The 23,690-nt window shown below is 47.4% G+C and overlaps 1 pseudogene; it reads right to left on the bottom strand.

Annotated features, from left to right (window-relative positions):
* Window positions 1-12,804: 12,804 nt before the first annotated feature.
* On the bottom strand, window positions 12,805-12,940 carry LOC146044446 (U2 spliceosomal RNA; annotated as a pseudogene).
* Window positions 12,941-23,690: the final 10,750 nt, after the last annotated feature.

Here is a 23,690-nt window from a genome sequence, read left to right as displayed (position 1 = left end):
TCAGCGGTCGGGGATTTCAGCGGTCGGGATTCTGAACGCCGGGATCCCGACCTCCGGGATTTACACTGCATCCCAAATAAAAAATGCTGTGTAATAAAAGATTATTATTATTATTATTATTATTATTAATAATTTTTATTATTTTTATTAATTTCAATTTAACAGAAAAACAAGACAAACATTTCAATAAGTAATTGAATATATCACATTGATCTATGGTCTAACATTTGGCTTTATATAGCATTGCACAAATATAAACAAACATACAGACAATAACAATATAGTCGCTCAGTGTTGCCCATTTTTCCCAACACATTTAATACATAAATAGTTTGGTATTGTAGTCAAGTTCATTATCCATCATAGCGGATCCCTAGTAAGGCATCAATGACACTTTATATTCACTTTAATATACAGTTTCAATGTTTTATTAAAGATCTATCTGCTATAATTCTTTGCAACTCTACTATAGTTGTTAATAGTGCAGAATATATATATATATATATATATATATATATATATATATATATACACCTATATCAAATATAGCATTTATAAATTTAACCTTTCTTCTAGAGATCATTCTAGCCCCTAGCAGGTTAATACAGTATCTGGAGAGTGAAATCTCTATGGTATTTTAGTTTTAGTTTATATATATATATATATATATATATATATATATATATATATATATATATATATATATATATATATATATATATATATATATATATATATAAATATATAAATATATATATATATATAATAAATATATATATATATATATATATATATATATATATATATACACACCAACAATAGTGTCTTCAGCGCCCTCAAATTGTAATGTCCAATAAAATAAGTTATTTCATTTGAAGATTTCTTTTATTTTTCAGAACCGTGATCAGTACCCAACGCGTTTTGTCTCCAGTAGAGACTTCATCAGGGGTTCATGATCTTATATATAGATTTTAAACCTGTCTGGGTCATGAAATCGAAAATCACAGTCAGATACACAAATGTCTGAATAGAAACCGAATTCCTCCGGTGGATTTTTTGATACAATGGAAACCTTTTGTTTCCCCTTTTTAAAAATAAATATGTGTATAGTGTACACCTTAAATCCCCTCAAAAGAGAGTCAGTGGAATAAGTTCACAGTTGGACTCCCAAAAAAGCTTGATTAGAGCATATCTGGCATTAGTTCCAATATGAGTTGTGTCTCACCAGGATGTTACAATTCCCTGTGGCTTAGGGGGTTGTTCTGTTTGGTACGGTGAAACGTATGTACGGTCCGTCACACCGTACGTTTCCCGTACGCTCACGGTGAGCGTAAGTCCGCCCACAGAACAGCCGCACACGGACGGTCACAGACACCGACAATGGGGAGTGGCGTACACTTGAGCGTACTACACTGTGTACAGACGGATCTCCCTCTTAGCCACTGATACCTGGCGTACATCAGAGGGTACGCCACCGTGTACGGACGGATCTCGTCCGTTTTCCCACCGACACCTTCCGTATATCTGAGCGTACGCCACATGCAAACATGTTCTAATATTGTTCAAAATAAGACTTTAGAGTGTGATAGGCAGATGTTGGGATCCTTTGTTAGAGATATGTGATTGCAATAATGTGCTTGGTGGCATCTTACATACAGAGTGTGCTACATCCAATTCATAGCAGATATGAAAGTGCATAAATGTATGTTCTTGGGCAAAAATATAAAGATTGTGTGCAAAATAGTGGCCATGGCCTTAGGACTTTGCTCCACCATTGCAAGTAGAAATTGAGTCCAAAAACATCATTGTTGTTCTTAAGGTGTGTACACACGGGGGGAGATATATTGCTAGCAATATATTGCTTGCAATATATTGCTAGCAATATATTGCTCAGCGTCTCCTTTTCATCAGCGACCAGAGATGGTCGCTGATGAAAAAGAAACTGCCGGGGGGAGCCCGGCAGTGGAAATCAGCTGGTCGCAGGAGCATGTTCCTGCGACCAGCGATCACCACAGGAGCAAAAACGGGAGCGCGCACCCAGCGATATATCGCCGATGCACACTCCCATTGCGGGCAATATGGTCGCTCAGCGACCATATTTCCAGCGATTTTGCACTAAATCGCCCCCGTGTGTACGCAAGACGTGATTTATGTGTCTTTTTCATAATAAAAAACTGGTATGTTTGTGTTACGGTGACAAAGTTGACACATGTCGACTCCTGTGAATTGAGTATCCTGCTTTTTAAAGTATACAAAAACACTTTATGATTGGGTGTAGATGGTTATAAAATAACTACCTGGACATATATAACCAGCTATTAGAATGAATATTACCTAAAATAAAAAAAACCTTTACATGTTGAAGTGTAGAAAGATAAGCTTCCAATGTGTCTGAGTGCTGTGTGTGGCTTGCAGGTAGTGAAATAATGGTTTTCACTTAATAGCCGGCAGCATTGCTTATTACATTCAGGTGTAGTAATCAGCGTTAATTAGCAGACCCAGGCGACTGCTCTCATGCGGTATCTCTAGGGGTGGTCTGAAGCAATCTTTGGCGTCTGCCTGTTTTTGGGCCAAAATGCACGGTGCGTTCGCCGATCGAGGCGGTAGTGGCACCGTGCATTTTGTGTGCACACCCCCGTGTATGCCCATGTTTACGCCCTGTTTTCTTCATTATTCCGGCCACTCCCATAAAAACGCCCACATGCCGCCCACAATGACCGTGCTCTTGCGGACAGGTTTTTTCGCACGGAGAGACCCGTCCATGAGCGGTGTGAGGTCGCCGCACATGCGCATTGCTAAAGATACGCATGCGCAGATTAAAAAATACCCCGATCCGCCCGTATACGGTCCCAGCGTACCAAGCAGAATAAGGCCCTAAGTTTGTGTGTTCACCTGGGTATCCAGCCTGCAAGTATATATATATATATATATATATATATATATATATATTCAACCTCCCGGTTTCCCCCTCCTCCACCCACTCACCCTTGTCCTGTGGTTTAAATACCGTGACGTGCGGCTTCATGGAAGGGGTGGGGCTAAAATGACATATTAGCAACCCCCCTTCACCGGAGACCTGCAAATCCCGGTATTTGGGGCGGGGCTTGATGACGCCGATATCATGCCCGGCCCCCCCCGCCATTCTGCTGACAGTCAGACTGTAAAAGTAGGCAACGCTGGTAAGCATTAGTTAAACACAAATTAGGACAATAGAAAGATTTAACATCCTTTTTTTGCTTAGAGATGATCATAAAGTGAGACCTCACACAAGGTTATATTGCATCACATTATTCTCATCTTTATTGCGCTGAGATGAAAATATAAATATCAGAAAATAGTTGCACACACATAAATCCAGTATTGCCAGCAGCATTGTTATTATACACACACACACACACACACACACACATATAACAGTTACTACTGTTATATAGAAATATCTCACAGCAAGCATTTAAACGTAGACACGCCCATATATGATCTAGACACGCCCCAACAATAATCTTCATGAAAGTGTTCCTGAAATGTAGCCATTTATGGATTGGAGATTGCGGGGGGGTTTCTCTAGGAGCATTGGGACAGTGCCCTTCTATATGTCACCGTAGGGCCCACAAATCTGTGGTTACGCCACTGGTGAGCAGAGGAATAACATAAGCTTAATGCCATTATCTGAAAGTATAGAATGTCATTGTCACTTTCAGGTGGTGCAGCAAATCTCAGCTCATTGATCTCCTGAAGGAAGGATTTACCAAGGAGATATTGGACAACAACCAGCCGTGCATTGTGGTCAGCGACTGGTAAGATGAGAAGCTTTGCAGTGACAGTAGCGCTGTACAACATGGCAACCAATTACCTGTTAGCTCACACCCACATACATACACACACACAGTATATAAACCTATATTGTAACCGGTTCACCATTCAGATACAGGACACAGCAGGCAGTTTTCAGTATATGTGCATTTAATGACATAGGAGATAATAGAGGGAAATAAAACTGCACATGGGTTTGAGTCATTAATTAATCACTTAATAGTGTTTATTAAAAACCAATATAAAACAGTCTGCCGGCTCTCTCAGACAATCATAAAAAATACAATAGGTAAAAAGTCAACCTTTAGCTCACAGCTGTTTCCCAATCTCCCAACACCCCAAGTTTATCAGCTGCGTGTGTCACATGGACCTGGCCAGTAGTGCTCCTTATTCATATTATACCACAGTAGTGCAATTCTCATTATGGCCCTTATTCTGATCGGTGCGGCCGGATCCGAATATGCGGCCAGGACCGTGCGTCCGAAACCCCGCCTTCCATACGGATCGCAAACTTCGTCCGAACGCGGTAAGAAGCTGTCCACACGGACCGCAAGTGTATTTCTCATGGAATACGCCTCCTCCATCTCAGGTAACCTCCCCCATCATTCGATGGTTGCAGACCATCGAATGCAGGACCGAGTGGTCCACCAGCTCCCGCAACCTCAGACCACACGGGCATTTCTCCATGCAAAAGCAGGGATCTGGGCGGGCAGCTGACATCCGGCAATGTCATATGTCCGCCCCCTACACGTGCGTCACGGCCGCATTACCATACGTACGCCCAGCGGTTTCATGGGAACACCCATGAAACTCGGGGCGTATGCATATGGTAATGAGCCCAAATAGCCCTTCATGCCCCTCTCCACCCCCTGTTCGTAGTGTTCACATTTCATGCGGAATTTTGCCGTACGCCCCGCTCGCACATGCGCAGAGACGCCTCTGCACATGCGCAGACACAAAACATCGGCGGTTAGAACGCACGCGGATATTACCGCACCAACCAGAATAAGGACCTATGTTACACAGTGGTGCACCTTATTCATGTTATGTTACAAAATAGTGCCCCCAATTCACATTATGTTACACAGTGGTGCACCTTATTCATGTTATGTTACACAGTAGTGCCACTGCCCACAATTCACATTATGTTACACAGTGGTGCACCTTATTCATGTTATGTTACACAGTAGTGCCCACAATTCACATTATGTTACACAGTGGTGCACCTTATTCATGTTATGTTACAACATAGTGCCCCCAATTCACATGATGTAACACAGTGGTGCACCTTATTCATGTTATGTTACAACATAGTGCCCCCAATTCACATTATGTAACACAGTGGTGCACCTTATTCATGTTATGTTACAAAATAGTGCCCCCAATTCACATTATGTTATATACAGTAGTGCCCCCAATTCACATTGTTACACAGTGGTACCCCCCAATTCCCGTTATGTTACAGAGTGGTGCATCTTAGTCATGTTCTGTCCGGTGCGATAGAATCAGGCTAATCGGGGCTGGAGCTGAAGTCTGCATTTTCCACATCCTATCAATCAAGGGCTAGAGATTAAAAAAATATGCTGGATGGCCTTGTGACTGTGCGCTACAATCTGCATGCACAATCAATTCATAATTAACCCACACAGTCTCTATTACCAGTGTGTAATGTATACAAGCCTCTAATCATGGTACTTGGGGTAATAATTGCAGGTACGGTTCGCGTTATGACTGCGGATGTAGCTATCAGCTGGAGGTGCAGCTTCTAGGTGAGAAACGCCAGGTGATCACTGAGTACAAGAGCGGCATGAAAACCATCCCAGAGGGAAAGGACACCTGGTTCCAGGTGAGTGGGGATCCAGGGATTGATCGCTGCTGCACTTAGTATGAAAGGACCCGGGAGACTGGAAAATGACACCTGTTGTGCTGGATGTTGGGTGTTATTAAGGTGGAACCGATCCTTTATAGCAGGGATGGCCAACCAATCAGAGGCGTACCATGCAAAAATGGTGGGTAAATACTGAGCTGCCTGCCATTGGCCACCCGATCAGAGCGGTATCTTTATTATATGCAACAAGTAGGATCCAGGGTCCCGCAGTAAATGTCAGCGACCCTGCCACATTAAAGACAATCCCTGACCCCCACTGGACCACTGTATACATCTACAGGTAGACAGATATATGCTTCGAATAGTGGGTCTCCATTAATGTCTTATAGCAGTGGTGCTCGTGTACAAAATACACATTTTTTGAATGAAAAGGTAAGTTTTTTTTGTACATAAATATAGCAAAAAAGAGACAATCACATTCAAAATATAAACACTGTGTCGCAGCACAGACACAGCACAGCCACAGCACACATGCATACAGTATAATACATATTACATAGGTGATTCATCGCACTCTTCACACCGTCATAAGGGGCTCCGCCCACTTAACGCCTTTAGTGTGTGAAATCTGGTGTGTATTATATGGAGGATTACCTGTATTGGTACTATAGTTAGAAGTTTCATTTTTGAGATGAAAAGGGCATTTGATTGTGAAGAGGGTGTTTTTTGCGAGTGATGGAGTTGGAGGTGCATGTGGGTGGTGTGGGTGTGTGAGGTGCAGGGGTGAGGGTGCTCTAGTTGGGTGGGGGATGGTTGACGCCAGTGTTGGAGGAGCAGTTGTGGAGTTTTGGGGTGGGTTAGGGAAGGGGTTTGGGCATGTTGTGGATGTGTGAAAGGCTGTTGTAGCGTTGGTGGGGGAGGGGTGGTGTGGGAGGGGCGGTAGTCGTGTTTGCGCAAGTGGATGGCGGGGTGCTGTGGGTCGTAGTGGAGGAGCAGGTGTGGTGGTGTGGTGTGTGTTGTAGTATGGTGTGTGGCAGAAGTGAGCAAGTGTGGCGGGGGTGCTTGTGGGTGGTGTGGGTGGGCTAATGTGGGTGGTGGAGTTACACGTGTGGTAGTGGTCTGTGTGGGTGGTGTGTGTAGGTGTGGTGTGTGGGTGCACCGGTTGCGAAACATGCATTTGTGGGGGTGCTGTGGGAAGTGTGTGGGTTGGTTGGGAGACAGATGGGTGCGTGGGTAATGTGGCAGGGGGCTGAGTGGGTGCAGTGTTTGTGCTGCTTGTTGTGGGGGTACTGTGGAATGGAGAGGAGCAGGTGCAGTGTTCTTGCAGGTGGATGTGGGGGTGCTGCGGGTGTTGGGGGGGGGGGTGATGTTGTTGTAGGTAGGGGTGTGGTGGGTGTGTGAAGGTTGGGTGCAAAGGTGCTATAGGTGTGATAAGGCATTAGGGGGTGGTGTGTGTTGTGAAGTGGCGGATGGCCATGTGGGTGGTGTGGGTTTGTTAGGTGTGGTGGTGCACCATTTTAGTGCGGTGCATTTGCGGTGGTGCTGTGGATGTAGTAGCAAGGGTAGTGTGTTAGGGTGAGGCATGGGTGTGTCGGCAGTGTAGGTGGAATTAAGGAATTTGGGATGAAGGTGTGGCGTGTGTTGGTGTATTCGTGCCAGGAGGGGCAGGTGCAGTGTTTTGGCAGGTAGATGGGGGGAGTGTAGTGTAGGTGTGGGAGGGGCGGTTGTCGTGGTTGTGCAAGTGGATACAGGGTTCCTGTGGGTGCTGGAGGGGTGGGTGCGGTGGTGTTGCATGTATATTGTAGTGGTGTGAGTGGTGGGTGGGGGAGGGTGCTTATTGGTGTGGGGGCGGTGGTGGTGTGGGACGGATGGGTGCATTGGTAATGTGGTAGGGTGCACCACCAGAAAGATGTACGGTAGTAAATTAATTAGGCCCCACCAGAAAGATGTACGGTAGTAAATTAATTAGGCCCCACCAGAAAGATGTACGGTAGTAAATTAATTAGGCGCCACCAGAAAGATATCATATATATGGTAGAAAATTAATTATGCACCACCAGAAAGATATTATATATACGGTAGTAAATTAATTAGGCCCCACAAGAAAGATATATATATATATATATATATATATATATACGGCAGGAAATTAATTATGCCCCACCAGATAGATATTATATATACAGAAGTAAATTAATTAGACACCAACAAAGAGATATTATGTATATGGCAGTATAATTAATATGCACCAGCAGAGATATTATTATATTTAGTAGATGCACCAGTGCACTGTTAATTTATTAATATTTATTTATGTCAGACTCAATAGTACAGTAGATGCACCAGCAGAGAATATGTTTACTAGTTATGTGAGGCTGTAAAAAATACACCAGCAGGGGGGGGGGGGGGGGGGGGGGGGGGGGGGGTATTATTAATTATACAGCAGATGCACAAGCAGACTGGTATACAAGTGGTTAATACGTTTTACAACAGTGCACAATGCGGTCATATACATGTATGATTGAAGTGGCCAGGTACAGATACTACTGCTGACTGGGCTGGCAGCCAGCCACTGGCAGTGTAGAGCACACACCACCAGAGAGCAGAGCAGACAGTGGCACTAGTAGGCACTGGCAGTCACCCCAGCAGCAAATAACACACAGCTCCCTATCCTACCTAACCTAACAAAGCTCCGCACACAGACTCTCCTACTCTCTCTAACCAGCTCAAATCACGAGTGAAAAATGGCGCCGGATGCTCGCTCTTTATATAGCAGTCTGGATCTCGCGAGAATCCGGCGCCGGGCAATGACGATTTGCCCGCGTGCCCAGATCCGAGTCAGATGGGAAGCTCCGAGCGCCGCTCGGATTGATGACGTTCGTGCGGGCTTGGATCTGGGAAATCCAAACCCGCACATTTCTAGACATTACTATAACTGCTAGTATGTAATGTACCTGTAAGTCTGATCATAATGTAATTCCTTAACTGTCACATACATGTCACATTACTATAACTGCTGTGTACCTGTAGGTCTGATCATTCTCTTTATTTCTCACTACAGATCGGTCATACTTTCTGCAACTACGGCCCTAAGGTGCGCTACGTTCGTTTCAAGCATGGCGGTAAAGACTCTAAATTCTGGAAGGGCTGGTTTGGCGCACGGGTCACCAGAAGCAGCGTGATGATTGATGCTTAACAAACCCGCCTAGGCATACATATACAGTATATGCTATAGGCTACTGCAGTGATAGACATTAGGGCCATGCTGTGGAACCTGCTTCTGCCATTGTATACAGAGTCTGCGGCAGATATAGGGCCATCTCTGAGTAACCCATATTGTGAGCTATGATATCTGTACATGTGCGCAGTGGGGCTGTACGTGGCCTAGTGATTAGTGGCTGGATACCGGACCACAGAACCACAATGGCCGCTGCTCTGGCTAATTCCAAACCTGTCTGTCACTATAGATTACAGAATGAAATTAAAATATACAACAACAAAAAACCTTGAAGAAAATGTAATCCATATATTGCATTAATATGCAGAATAGAAAAATAAAGAAATTCAGCCATAAAAACGTACTTGATGTGTATTTTGTATAAATAACAATGTGTCTAATAATATAAGGAATAAGTAGTAGGACGGATGGGAATAGTGGTGAGGAGGGGTAAGGAATGAGTAGTAGGAGGGTTGGGGATGGTGGTGAGGAGGGGTAAGGCATGAGTAGTAGGAGGGAGGGGGGCGGTGCTGAGGAAGGGTAAGGAATGAGTAGTAGGAGGGAGGGGGATGGTGGTGAGGAGGGGTAAGGAATGAGTAGTAGGAGGGAGGGGGATGGTGGTGAGGAGGTGTAAGGAATGAGTAGTAGGAGGGAGGGGGGGTGGTGGTGAGGAGGGGTAAGGCATGAGTAGTAGGAGGGAGGGGGGATGGTGGTGAGGAGGGGTAAGGGATGAGTAGTAGGAGGGAGGGGGGTGGTGCTGAGGAGGTGTAAGGAATGAGTAGTAGGAGGGAGGAGTGATGGTGGTGAAGAGGGGTAAGGAATGAGTAGTAGGAGGGAGGGGGGCGGTGCTGAGGAGGTGTAAGGAATGAGTAGTAGGAGGGAGGGGGGCGGTGCTGAGGAAGGGTAAGGAATGAGTAGTAGGAGGGAGGGGGATGGTGGTGAGGAGGGGTAAGGAATGAGTAGTAGGAGGGAGGGGGGCGGTGCTGAGGAGGTGTAAGGAATGAGTAGTAGGAGGGAGGGGGGATGGTGGTGAGGAGGGGTAAGGCATGAGTAGTAGGAGGGAGGGGGGATGGTGGTGAGGAGGGGTAAGGAATAAGTAGTAGGAGGGAGGGGTCGGTGCTGAGGAGGTGTAAGGAATGAGTAGTAGGAGGGAGGAGTGATGGTGGTGAGGAGGGGTAAGGCATGAGTAGTAGGAGGGAGGGGGGCGGTGCTGAGGAAGGGTAAGGAATGAGTAGTAGGAGGGAGGGGGGCGGTGCTGAGGAGGTGTAAGGAATAAGTAGTAGGAGGGAGGAGTGATGGTGCTGAGGAAGGGTAAGGAATGAGTAGTAGGAGGGAGGGGGGATGGTGGTGAGGAGGGGTAAGGCATGAGTAGAAGGACAGATGGGAATGGTGGTAAGGAGGGGAAAGGCATGAGTAGTAGGAGGGAGGGGGGATGGTGGTGAGGAGGGGTAAGGCATGAGTAGTAGGACAGATGGGAATGGTGGTGAGGAGGGGAAAGGCATGAGTAGTAGGAGGGAGGGGGGATGGTGGTGAGGAGGGGTAAGGCATGAGTAGTAGGAGAGTTGGGAATGGTGGTGAGGAGGGGTAAGGCATGAGTAGTAGGAGAGTTGGGAATGGTGGTGAGGAGGGGAAAGGCATGAGTAGTAGTACAGACGGGAATGGTGGTGAGGAGGGGTAAGGCATGAGTAGTAGGAGGGTTGGGGATGGTGGTGAGGATGGGTAAGGCATGAGTAGTAGGAGGGTTGGGGATGGTGGTGAGGAGGGGTAAGGCATGAGTAGTAGGAGGGATGGGGATGGTGGAGAGAAGGGGGTGAGGAATGAGTAGTAGGAGGGAGGGTGGTGGTGGTGAGAAGGGTAAGGAATGAGAAGTAGGAGGCAAGGAGGGGTAAGGCATGAGTTGTAGGAGTGTTGGGGATGGTGGTGAGGAGGGGTAAGGCATGAGTAGTAGGAGAGTTGGGAATGGTGGTGAGGAGGGGAAAGGCATGAGTAGTAGGACAGATGGGAATGGTGGTGAGGAGGGGTAAGGCATGAGTAGTAGGAGGGTTGGGGATGGTGGTGAGGATGGGTAAGGCATGAGTAGTAGGAGGGTTGGGGATGGTGGTGAGGAGGGGTAAGGCAGGGAGGGATGGGGATGGTGGAGAGAAGGGGGTGAGGAATGAGTAGTAGGAGGGAGGGTGGTGGTGGTGAGAAGGGTAAGGAATGAGAAGTAGGAGGCAAGGAGGGGTAAGGCATGAGTAGTAGGAGGGTTGGGGATGGTGGTGAGGAGGGGTAAGGCATGAGTAGTAGGAGCGATGGGGATGGTGGAGAGAAGGGGGTGAGGAATGAGTAGTAGGAGGGAGGGTGGTGGTGGTGGTGGTGGTGAGAAGGGTAAGGAATGAGAAGTAGGAGGCAAGGAGGGGTAAGGCATGAGTAGTAGGAGGGTTGGGGATGGTGGTGAGGAGGGGTAAAGCACCCCCTCAATTCATTGCGTCACTCTGCTTCACAAACAACTCTTATCTTCTGGAACTTCTGGATATCCCACCAATATACAGACCTCTATGGGTATGGACACAACAAAAGGTTAATCTTTGGTCGGATCTTCTCCGGCACATGGAAGTAATCTTTTACAATCTGATTGCAGGCAGCTGCCATTATACATCGGCGTTGGATTAGAGTATGGGCCCACAGGGAGAATGCAGTGATAGGGGGCCATTCTTGTGAGTGTGGCCACCATCCAGAGGAGGTGTGGCTAGTCATCACAGATGCTTTTCTAACCATTTCAGCATGCATGCTTGGGGTCCCTTGATAATTGGGAGCCAGCAGTACTAAGCCTGAAAAGTGAAAAAAAGCAGAGTTTGAAGAAACTCAGGAGCCCGAGGTGTGCTCCCTACCACCAGTGCTGTGCCTAAACACGTGCAAAAGCGGCCGTGCGATCGAGTGGGCTTATCTCCCGAAGGAGACGGGCCCCGTTTTTCCCCTAACCCCTCTCAGCCATAAGGCCGACGAGGGGAAAATAGGGAACGGTGGGTCCTCTTCGCCGAAGCTTAGAGAGACCCTCATTCCTCAACCCCCGAAAGGGTTAGGACGGTGGGTCCTCCGCACCCCGTGGACTTCCCTCCGCCTTGCGGCTCGGGGTCGTCCTCGGGGGGGCACGAAGCTCTCCCCAAAAGGCGAGAGCTTCGGCACATTGGGGAAATGGAAGGCCCGTAAGGGACGACCACACAACCCAAAAAAACGTGACAAACTACAAAAAAACAGAAAACGTGAAGTGACGAACGTGAGAAGGAAAAGAAATAAATAATAAAGAAGACCCTAGCCAGAAGGCCAGGGTGGGGGGTGTGAAAAATTGTCCTACCCCATCCAAAAGGACGAGGTAAGGACGTGAAGCGCTAACCTAGAGGGGAAGTGCGCAGTGCTAGTGCTTACTAGTGCATGGTGATTTTGGGATCACCCGTGCATGTTCGGCACCCCCGAGTTTCCCCGGGGGCACAGTGCAGCCTCGGACTCCAAGCAGCCAGCCAGTCAGCGTCCAACCAAGTGTTTCTCCGTCTCAGCAGCAGGCACTTTCCAGCCCCTGGCATGGGAATGGGTACTCCACTGAGCCTTTCGAAAGACTCCCTTAGGGGCTGCACCCCCCTCGGAAGAGCAATCTACTCAGTCCCAGTGTTTCTCCGCTCCCAGGGTTAAGATACTAGGCTGAGCTTTTCGCTGTGCCCAGGCTGGTGGTTAGCCAACCTGGACCAATCTACTCGGTCTCAGCTTTTCTCCGCTCCCTGGGAATGGATACTAGACTGAGCCTTTCGCTGACTCATCCTTCGGGGGCTACGAACCCCGTCAAGAGAGTCAATCTACTAGGCCCAGTGTTTCTCCCCCCCTCTTACCAGTGGATTTACGGAAACAACACCTCCTACCAAAGGCAGAGGTGAAGATACTTAGTGAGACTTTTCACTACTCCCGGGAAAAAACAGAGGGGTCCCACACCCTCCGCCCATCAGAGCAGCTACTCAGTCCCACCTTTCTCTATTCTCTGCCAGAGGCCAGTCCATACCCACTGATAAGAACAGATACTACACTTGATCTTAGCCAAAAGGCCGAGAAGCGAGAAGCGAAAAAAAGCAGATCAGCTCCTAATTGTCATGCCACAGGTTGACAAAATGACAGTTAGGAGATGATGGTTGTAGGTTTATCACTCTCCATAGGAGGGTTATTCTGGTTAATGCGCTCGCATGCAAATTTGCATGGAATTTAGCATGGTGCACGTGTGCAAATGCTGTACTGCACATGTGCCACTTTGTTGGGGCGCCCAAGCTCGCAGCATTGCGAACAGAAGTACGCTTGTGAGCGAGGCCCAAAATCAAGGCGTGTATGTGGGTCTTTATCTGGGCGTGGCCTCGCACTGTGGAGAAAATGGGTGTAAACCGGGGCGTATACAAGGGGAGTTGACCACCTTAGCAAATCTATGTGACTTTCAGGTCTTGTCTGGCTGTAACTAAGCGGACCAACGTTTGCACCAGCAATCACCATGCTCAGTAGCTCAGTATGACAAGCACCTGCACACACTACTCTCCCATGCACCATACAAGGGTTTTTCATTAACCAATTATTGAGCTACATCTACTGAATGCAGGCCCACGTTACACATTTTTTGCTTTCATGCGAAGTAATATATTATGCGTGCGTATATGCAGGGCTATTTTTGAGCAGGCTCCAGCAGGAACTGTGGCCCTTATTCTAGTTCACTGTTTCTGACAAAATATTCCTCAGATGGACAAAACCATGTGCACTGCAGGTGAGGCAGGTGTTACTTGTGCAGAGATAATTAGATTTGGGTGGGGTTTTACACCTGCCTCACCTGCAGTGCACACGGTTTTGTCCATCTGAGGAATACTAGAATAAGGGCCTCAGTTCCTGCTGGAGCCTGCACAAAAATAGCCCTGCGTATATGTCAGAACTTTATATCATTCCCATTACAAGCGAGTAATTTGGAAACATGACTACAAAATCACTCTGACGATATTTGTGTCCAAAATTTTAAACCCATACACCAGTGATTTTCAACCTTTTTACCTTGCAGCACCATAAAAAAGATTTAAAAGTTGCCAAGGCACAGCATGAGATCCCCCCAGGGAAAACACATTGGACCCACAGGAAAAAAAAAAAAAACCTATCGGCCCCCATATAAAAAAACAATTACACTTGCCCCCACATTTAACAAAAATACAATACATTGGCCCTTTACATGAAAACAAGAGGCCAGTAAATAACAGTTGAACTGGTGATGGCTGTAAACTGGTTTGGGCATCTCTAGATCTAGGGGCACATTTGAGAACAGCTGAAGGCACACATCCCCACTCTGAACTCATGCTCCGAACCTGTTAGGGAGTTCCCACCCAGGCTCGGAGTGTGGGTCTCCTCCTTCCCCCAATAGAAATTTTAAGAGCATTAAGCTGCCATCAAAAACACAGAAAACAACTCTTCCTTCTAAAGACATGGTATCACAAATCCCCAAGGAGAGTCCAAGGGTGTGGGTGGTTGTGATACAGGACCTTTCTATCACTGTATGGGTGGCTCCTTCCACCATTTGCATGCCCTCTTCAAGTGCTGGACGTAGTACGCATGGTCCCCGTCCTGATGATATTGAAATATGTGACTGTTGAAGTACACCAGGATGAGGTGTATATGGGTTTAGCTGGCACTGAGGAGGAAGTTGGTGAGGAGGATTCTGATGGTGATGTCTTTTATTTGTTTGTTCCCCTATGGGTGGACGAATCGGAGGTCACTAGGCTATTCAAGGGCCTGAAATCAAGGAAAAGCGTCAGGGCCTGACAGCATAGCTCCATCCGTCAAAAAAAAAAAGCTCCCAAAAAGCACCAATTTTCACAACAATCTTCAATAGATCGCTCACTACTGGCATAGTCCCATCCTGTTTTAAGACCTTTCTTATTATCCCTGTGCCAAAGAAACCTTGCCCCTCTGTCGATCTTAACAATTACAGACCTGTTGCACTAACATGGTGGTGAGGAAGACGCTGGAGTGCTTGGTACTGTCCCACCTGAAAGCCATAGCAGGCCCCCTCCTCGACCCTATGCAGTTCACCTACAGAGCTAATAGATCGGTCTCATGCTTTCTCATGCAGCCCTTGGACTCTCCGAGAGGCTATGCAAGGGTCCTATTTGTGGACTTCAGCTCTGCCTTCAACACTATCATACCTGATCTTGTGTAGTCAAAAATGTGCAGCTTAGATGTCCCAGAATGGCTATGCTCATGGGTGACTAACTTCCTAAGCTGCTAGTGTGTGAGCTGGGATGTTTGGAGGAGCTACGCAGGAGGAGGGATTATGTTGCCCACCAGATACAGGTACCCCGACCACTTAGGGCTTCTCATAGGTACTGTGCTAGGGTGCACCTGGACTCCCTCTCAGATCAACAGGTGGTGGAGATGTTTAGGCTGAACCACAATAACCTGTTGAAGTTATATGAGCAGGTGAGAGATGATTTAGACCCTTTTGGGGGTGCCAACTATGCAGTGACTGGCCTGCAGAAATTAATGTGTGCCCTCTACTTCTTGGCCACAGGTTCATCCCAGTCTGTGAGCTCATGGTCGTTGGGGGTGTCACAAGCCACTTTCTCAAAACATTTCTCTCAGGTGTTAAATGCTTTAAAGAAGCTGTGGCAGACATATAGCACATTCCCACGTTGTGAGTCAGAGTGGCAGGACCTGAAGGTGGCATTCTATCGGCTCTCAGCATTCCCAAATGTACTGGGAGCCATAGACTGCACCCACATTGGGATACGGGCTCCGCAAGTGAGGGAGCATGTGTATGTTAATCGTCGGGGCCGCCACTCCCTCAATGTTCAGGTGGTATGCGATGCCAACCTCAGAATTCTCAGTGTGGTTGCAGGCTACCTCGGGAACTGCCATGATGCCTATATCCTGCGTCACTCAGCTCTCTGGGACCGCTTCCACAACCACACCATGCCGGAGGGCTGGCTAATAGGTAAGTCAGTTATCAGTGTTTTATTATTGTCATTTGCTAAATACCCACAAGATATGTGACCAACAGAACACATTAGGATTTCATTGTAGGTGACTCAGGATATGGGTGTCTACCGTGGCTCATGACACCTCTGCGGAACCTGCAAAGCCCTGCACAGCACCGCTACAATGCTGCACACATTGCCACCCGCAATGTAGTGGAACGCACCTTTGGGGTGCTGAAAAGCAGATTCAGGTGTTTGGACAGATCAGCACGTACACTGCTTTACCACCCTACCAAAGTAGTACTGATCGTCCAGGCTTGCTGCATGCTACATAACATTGCTCTGGGTCAACCAAATTATGTTGATGTTGGCAATGCAGCAGGCATGCAGGAAGCTAAAGCTACACGGTACTCTTTACCTAGAACGGCGTCCATCGCGACCATCGCATGCACTAAAAAACGGGTGCGATGCGATGCCCGCGATGGCCGCGATTTCCCATAGGGATCAATGTTAAAAGTGTGATTGGATGCGATTTTAGTGTTCAATGGCTCAATGGCCGCGATTTTTCCATAGGAAACAATGTTAAATGGGCCACAGAGCCCAAATAGTCACCCTAAAGTCAGAAATGGCCCCCAAAATTGTTAACGCCACCCCACGATCAACGTCAACCCGAAGCGTGGCGAGCGAAGCGAGCCCGCGAGGGGCGGCGGTACGCGTCCTCCGACCGTTTCATACCCCTACTATCCACGTCGGCGTGGAGTTGAGAATAGAATAGTGTGGCGAGCGCAGCGAGCCACCGAGCCCGAAGCGTGGCGAGCGCAGCGAGCCCCGCGAGGGGACACGGATACCTTCACAGGTAAACGCGTCCCTTCGCGGGCTTCACAGGTATCCGCGTCCGCTCGCCACGCTTCGGGCTTGGTGGCTCGCTGCGCTCGCCACACAATTCTATTCTCAACTCCACGCCGAAGTGGATAGTGGGGGTATGAAAAGGTCGGAGGACGCGTACCGCCGCCCCTCGCGGGCTCGCTGCGCTCGCCACGCTTCGGGTTCACGTTGATCGTGGGGTGGCGTTAAAAATTGTGGGGGCCATTTAAGACTTCAGGGGGACTATTAGGGCTCTGTGGCCCATTTAACATTGTTTCCTATGGAAAAATCGCGGGCATTGAGGCATTTAACACTAAAATCGCGTCCAATCACACTTTTAACATTGATCCCTATGGGAAAATGCCAGCGATTTTTTACCCCCGATGACCGCGATGGACATCGTGGGCGCCGTTCTAGGTAAAGAGTACCAGCTACACAACATGTGCTAGTTAGGAGTACGCAAAGGGGGAATGTGGTTTGTTCAGAGATGATACGGCAGCATTTTACAGGTAATTTAGCTTGCAAGCATTGTCATTAAAGAATAACCCATATCACCCTCACATGGTGTACCTTACAAAACAACTCACTGTTATTTTTAACATTACACAGAGCCATTTGGGGAGTAATGCACACCCCCTGCAAGGTCTGCCATACCTGCTTGCTCCTTGCCTTGATACATGTTGGTACCTAGGACCTTTCAATGTAAGTAATCCTAACATGGGTGATGTGTATAAAACATTGCTAAAGGTACACAACGCAGGTGCAAGAGGTGGAGTTACCATGGAGCCCTGTGATGAGGGGATTGTCATGTGTTGTTTAAATTACATGGTACTTACACGCTGCAATGGTAAATGGTGGACCCTTTGAAACGTCTGTAATAGGACTAAATTAAATCACATTATTCTCTGTGTAAGGCAAACACAACCTTTGAAGGTAATATTGCATGATGCAAACACAAACCAAAGTATGGCTTCATTATTAAAGAGAATGACACCAAGGTTGTAGGTAGCAAAAATATTTTACTTTTACTGAAAAAAGATTTGCAAATAGAACAAAATAGTGCAATATGACAATGTCATCAGGACACCGGATGCATGTCAATTAACAGAACAATGCACAATTTGTAGCCTTATACATTTTTGGCCTGAGACCGGGAAATGCCACCCTTTCCAATAGACCCAGACCCACCCCTAGTACGTACACTACGCCAGGGGGGGGGGGGGGGGGTAGTGGGTGACCCACTCATGGGTGTGGAGGACACACTGCTACTTTGAGTAGATGTGGTTGGTTGTTGACCTAACAAATTGCTTGCACTTAGGCTTAACTGACTTTGTAGGGACATCAACGCAGTTGTTTGCCCATTGATAGCTTGGGTCTGTGCCAGCATGTTTTCATTAAGTTTGACAAAATTTGTACTTTGGCCCCTAATGGCCTGCCCAATCTCTCCTAAGCGTGTGTCTATTGTGGATGCAATACGAATTTGCGTACGCAGGCTTTGATAAAATTTTCTAATTTGCTGCCCAATGCTTTGCACATACCCCTTCATCTGCTCAATTTGGAGGCTCTGAGACTCCATAAAAAATATTTGCTTCTCTTTAAATGTGTGAATGGATCTGGCCAATTCTTCGGCATTGGTTGGACTATTGGTGGCTTGTGGGGCCATGTGACTGAGTGTACGGCTGAACATTGATTGGCTCTGGTCTTTGTTGTGCAGGCTCCAATGTGGTGACTGGTTCCAGTAATATTTCACTCCTATCATCCAGCATCTGTCGGGATCTGTTGGCTCTGGCATCGGTTGTGATGTTCCTACAAAGAAGATGACAAAGGTAAGTATGTTATGCTGCATTGTGGTTGGTGCGTCAGGGAAACTGTGTTATAATGGTGTGGTCTGCAAGATGCATAGTGCATCTATGTGGTGGATTAGTAATTCCACCATGAAGGGTCTATGGTTGTTGTTTTGAGACAATGCTTAGTTTTGTATTTTTTAAATGAAAAAAGACACATTCCAATGTACTGTATTTTTAAGTAAATCATTTCAAACACTGTAATCAGCCATTGCAATGTCAAGTGCTGCCCAAACACATGACAATCATAACTGTAAAGTGCATGTGTCAGGTAGAACACATGCTTCACAAAGTATTATTAGTAATCAGGATGTGCAAAGTAGTTTAGACTCCCATCCATGGCTGTGTAGTTGAACAGTGCAGGGTGTAGGTTGCAGCCATGTGTGATATTATCAAATCCTTTACATAACAATATCACATCTCACCTGCAGGGTCAAAATCACCAAGATCACAATGAGATGGATGGATGGATGAACCGCAGCAGCAGCCTGGGAGTCTGGACCTGGAGCTATGAAATAAAAAGGGCAGATTTAGCAATATGGACATTCCCACTTAAAGTGCAACATTTTTTCAGGCTATTGTTAAAAATGTGAATATTAAGTATGGTAGGCTAAGTTACCTTGAGCATTGTTAAATTATGGTAATATTAGCCTTCCACCATTTCTAAAATAAATGACACATGAGCACAGTGCAGTATAGTATGGCTGCCATTTTAATTCATCATATACAGCAGGGGTCCTCAAACTGCGGCCCTCCAAATGTTGTGAAACTACAAATCCCAGCATGCCTTGCCACAGTTTTAACACTTCCTTATAGCAAAACTGTGGCAATGCATGCTGGGATTTGTAGTTTCACAACATCTGGAGGGCCGCAGTTTGAGGACCCATCATATACAGCATCATGTTCAACATGTATAATTGTTTATAAAAAACACAAAAACCGACCCAGTATCTAGGTGTTCAATCACATGACCAACCAGTACATGTCAACAGTGATAAGGTGAACACACAGTCATTTGTTTTGTGGAACTACATGCCCCAGACAAACGCATTAATTACCAAACAACACATTCATAAGGGCACCTTTCTGGGATATGTAGTTCCACAAAAACACTTCTATTGGTCACACAAAAGAATCCATCATAATTACTGGTGAACATTGCAATGTAAATTTGATTGTGTACATGTGTTGACACTTACCAGTTTGCGGTGGAGTAGGGGGTCTGTCTGTGTCGGCAATGTGCACGCCTGGAAGCACCTCGGGTGGTATTATTCTGCGTAACAGCCTCTCATATGCCTTGAATGTGACATGCTGCCTAGGTCCGCCTCCCGTGCGACAGGCCTCTTTCCGTTCCAAAGCGAGCTTGGACTTGAGGAGGCGCTTTATGTCGTTATAACGCTTTTTAACGTTCCGCACACTCCTCTTGTGTGCGCTCAATGCATTGACAGAGTTGGTTATGGTCTCCCACATCACCTTCTTGCGTGCCACAGTTGTGCGGTGGTGGTGGGGACCCAGCAGCCGGTCATAGAGTGGCAACAGAGCACGCACCAGGGCCATATTCTCTTCATAGGAGAAGCGCACTTTCCTCCCACTGGCAGTACGGTTTGGATCCACCTCATCCTCATTCTCTGAGTCACCCTCCTCCTCATCCTCCTGGGCTGCATCTTCCTCTACCTCCTCCTCCTCGGCATCATCTTCCTCATGCTGAGCCAACTCCACCTCAGAATGAACTTCCTCCTGCAGCTCCTCCTCTGTGTGCCTGCCACTCTGTTCCTCCTGTGAGGACACATAACTTGTTCCTGCATCTTCCTCCTCCATGTCCACCTGCTGCGCTTCCACCATGTGGCCTCTCCCTGAAACAGCTCTTGCTGGCAGCATGCTGCCTCTCCCTGTCCTGGCTCTCACAGCTCTGCCTGTGTGAGATGCAGTGCTGCCTCCCCCTCCCCTACCTCTCACAGTGGCTGGGGTAATTGGTCCTCTGCTGCCTGTCTATCTGCCTCCTGTGCTCTGTCTCACGCCTCCTCTCCATGACCAACGCCTAACTCCCTTTCAAAGGGTAAAAGGGCGCCTGTGCCCCTTTCAGGGGCGGATTGGCCCACCGGGAAACCGGGCCGTTTCCCGGTGGGCCGGCACATTTTGTAGCCGAAGTGGCCGCCCTCCCTCCTTATCAGGGCCGCGGCCGGCCGAACAGCTGTCTCTGTGCTGTCCGCGGCGCAGCACCGTCCATTCCCTTATTAAAGATGGCCGCGGCCGGCCTCGGAAGCTCCCAAACTTAAAATGGCCGCGGGAGGGCTGGTGCGCATGCGCGAGCGCACACAGCTGCTCCCGCGGTCTGCATGAAGTGCTGCCTAGTGCCTAGCCGCCCGTGACGCTCCCCAGCTGCAGCAGCGTGAAGGAGTCGACCTGTTTTGCGCGCTGGGCTGGGGAGCCGGATTTGATGGGCAGCATCAAATATGCTGCTGAGTGCTGACACTGCTGACTCTGAGGGCAGCCACAGGAGACGCGGTAAAGTGCCACAAATAATAATAAATAATGCAGCCTGCCTCATATATATATATATATATATATATATATATATATATGTGTGTATATATATATATATATATATACATATATATATATACACATATATATATGTATATATATATACATATATATGCATATATATATATGTATATATATATGTGTATATATATATGTGTATATATATATATGTGTGTGTATGTGTATATATATATATATATATATATATATATATATGTATATGTATATATGTGTGTGTGTGTATATATATATATATCACCGTGCGCCCCTGCCAGTACCATTTATTTTTCTGCTCTCATGGTTGTGCCGCCGAGCGCATTGGTATATAACCATGTCTGTTAGCAGTCCTGTTCCCTGATTGTGTCCCACCCAGAGGCGGATTGGCCGGACCAGATTTCACTCTAGCTGGGCCGCTTACCTTCGTTAGAAGCGGCCGCAGCCCAGCCTGGTCACAAATGGCAGCATTGCCCGAAACAAATATGGCCGTCGCATATATGCATATATTAAATGCTCATATGCGGCGACCATATTTGTTTTGGGCAATGCCGCTGGATGTCGACGGAGGCGGTGGTGAGTAGTGTCCGCAACCCCGCCGACCCGCCCTCACCGGCTGTGGCGACAGCAACAAACCCCCCCCCCCCTGCCGTAGCGGCAGCAACCCCCGCGCCGCCCCGAGGGCATCACTGTTGGCCTTATTTTGGTTCACTCTTTCTGACAAAATACTTCTTAGATGGACAAAACCATGTGCACTGCAGGGGGGCAGATGTAACATGTGCAGAGAGAATTAGATTTGGGTGAGTCATTTTGTTTCTGTGCAGGGAAAATACTGACTGCTTTATTTTTACACTGCAATATAGATCTCACTTTGAAATAAAACCCCACCCAAATCTAACTCTCTCTGCACATTTTGCATATGCTCCCCTGCAGTGCACATGGTTTTGTCCATCTAAGAAGGATTTTGTCAGAAAGAGTGAACCAAAATAAGGCCCTGTGTGCGGCATATGTTGTAATGGGCATCAAGGTGTGAGGCATATGTATAATGAGCATCACGGTGTGTGGCATATGTATAATGGGCATCACGGTGTGAGGCATATGTATAATGAGCATCACGGTGTGAGGCATATGTATAATGGGCATCACGGTGTGAGGCATATGTATAATGGGCATCACGGTGTGAGGCATATGTATAATGAGCATCACGGTGTGTGGCATATGTATAATGGCATCACGGTGTGCGGTATATGTATAATGGGCATCATGGTGTGCGGTATATGTATAATGGGCATCATGGTGTGCGGTATATGTATAATGGGCATCACGGTGTGTGGCATATGTATAATGGGCATCACGGTGTGTGGCATATGTATAATGGAGCATCACGTTGTGTGGCATATGTATAATGGGCATCACGGTGTGTGGCATATGTATAATGAGCATCACGGTGTGTGGTATATGTATAATGGGCATCACGGTGTGTGGCATATGTATAATGGAGCATCACATTGTGTGGCATATGTATAATGTACATCACGGTGTGTGGCATATATATAATGAGCATCACGGTGTGAGGCATATGTATAATGGGCATCACGGTGTGTGGCATATGTATAATGGCATCACGGTGTGCGGTATATGTATAATGGGCATCATGGTGTGCGATATATGTATAATGGGCATCACGGTGTGTGACATATGTATAATGGGCATCACGGTGTGTGGCATATGTATAATGGGCATCACGGTGTGTGGCATACAGTAGGAGCAAGTTTCATCTTTGCTCCTTTGGCCATGGCTAGCCATGGCTATTCTATTGTTCTCAGCTGCAATACGTATTGTATTGCAGTTGAGAACAATAGATTAGCCATGGCTATCCATGGCTAGCCCTGCCCAAAAGAGCAAAGATGAAACTTGCTCCTACTGTATGTATAATGGGCATCACGGTGTGGCATATGTATAATGGGCATCACGGTGTGTGGCATATGTATAATGGGCATCACGGTGTGGCATATGTATAATGGGCATCACTGTCTCCCCTCCTTGCATCTTCCACCACTTTGTGACTCCCCTCCCTGCATCCCCTGCCACTCTGCATTCCCCCATCCTACCCTGCATCCTGTGCCACCATGCTGTCCTCACACTCTGCGTCCTGTGCCACCCTGTGTAAGTCCTCACTCCCTTCGTTCTCAGCCTGCATCTCCCCTCCCAGCATTCTACGCCACCCTCCATCCCCCCTCCCTCCCTGCATCCTCTTCCACCCTGCCACTCTACTGTGTTGTGAGACCCCCTGTCTCTATCTCCCCAGCCCCACAGGCTGCAGAATAAACGCTGTACGCATATGCCTATTCTGCAGCCTGAGGGGCTGGGGACATAGCCAGCAGCTCGTTGAAATAGACCACACCCCCATATTGATAGGCCACGCCCACGCCGCCACCCCCCCCCCCCCCCCCATTAGGGCTGCTTCAAGATATTTCCCGGGCTGGTTTTAATTCCCAATCCGCCCCTGGCCCCTTTATATAGGGGGTGTGATGCATATTGTAAGGGACTAAGGTGGGCCAATAGGTTAGGAGGTTGTATGGCCAGGTCAGGCGGATTTGTGTAAATCGCATTCCGGTTGGCCACTA

The sequence above is a fragment of the Crinia signifera genome, chromosome 19 (genome assembly GCF_055691185.1).
Source record: "Crinia signifera chromosome 19, ASM5569118v1, whole genome shotgun sequence".
Classification (NCBI taxonomy): Eukaryota; Metazoa; Chordata; class Amphibia; order Anura; family Myobatrachidae; genus Crinia; species Crinia signifera.
This window is presented reverse-complemented; position numbering and strand designations above follow the sequence as displayed.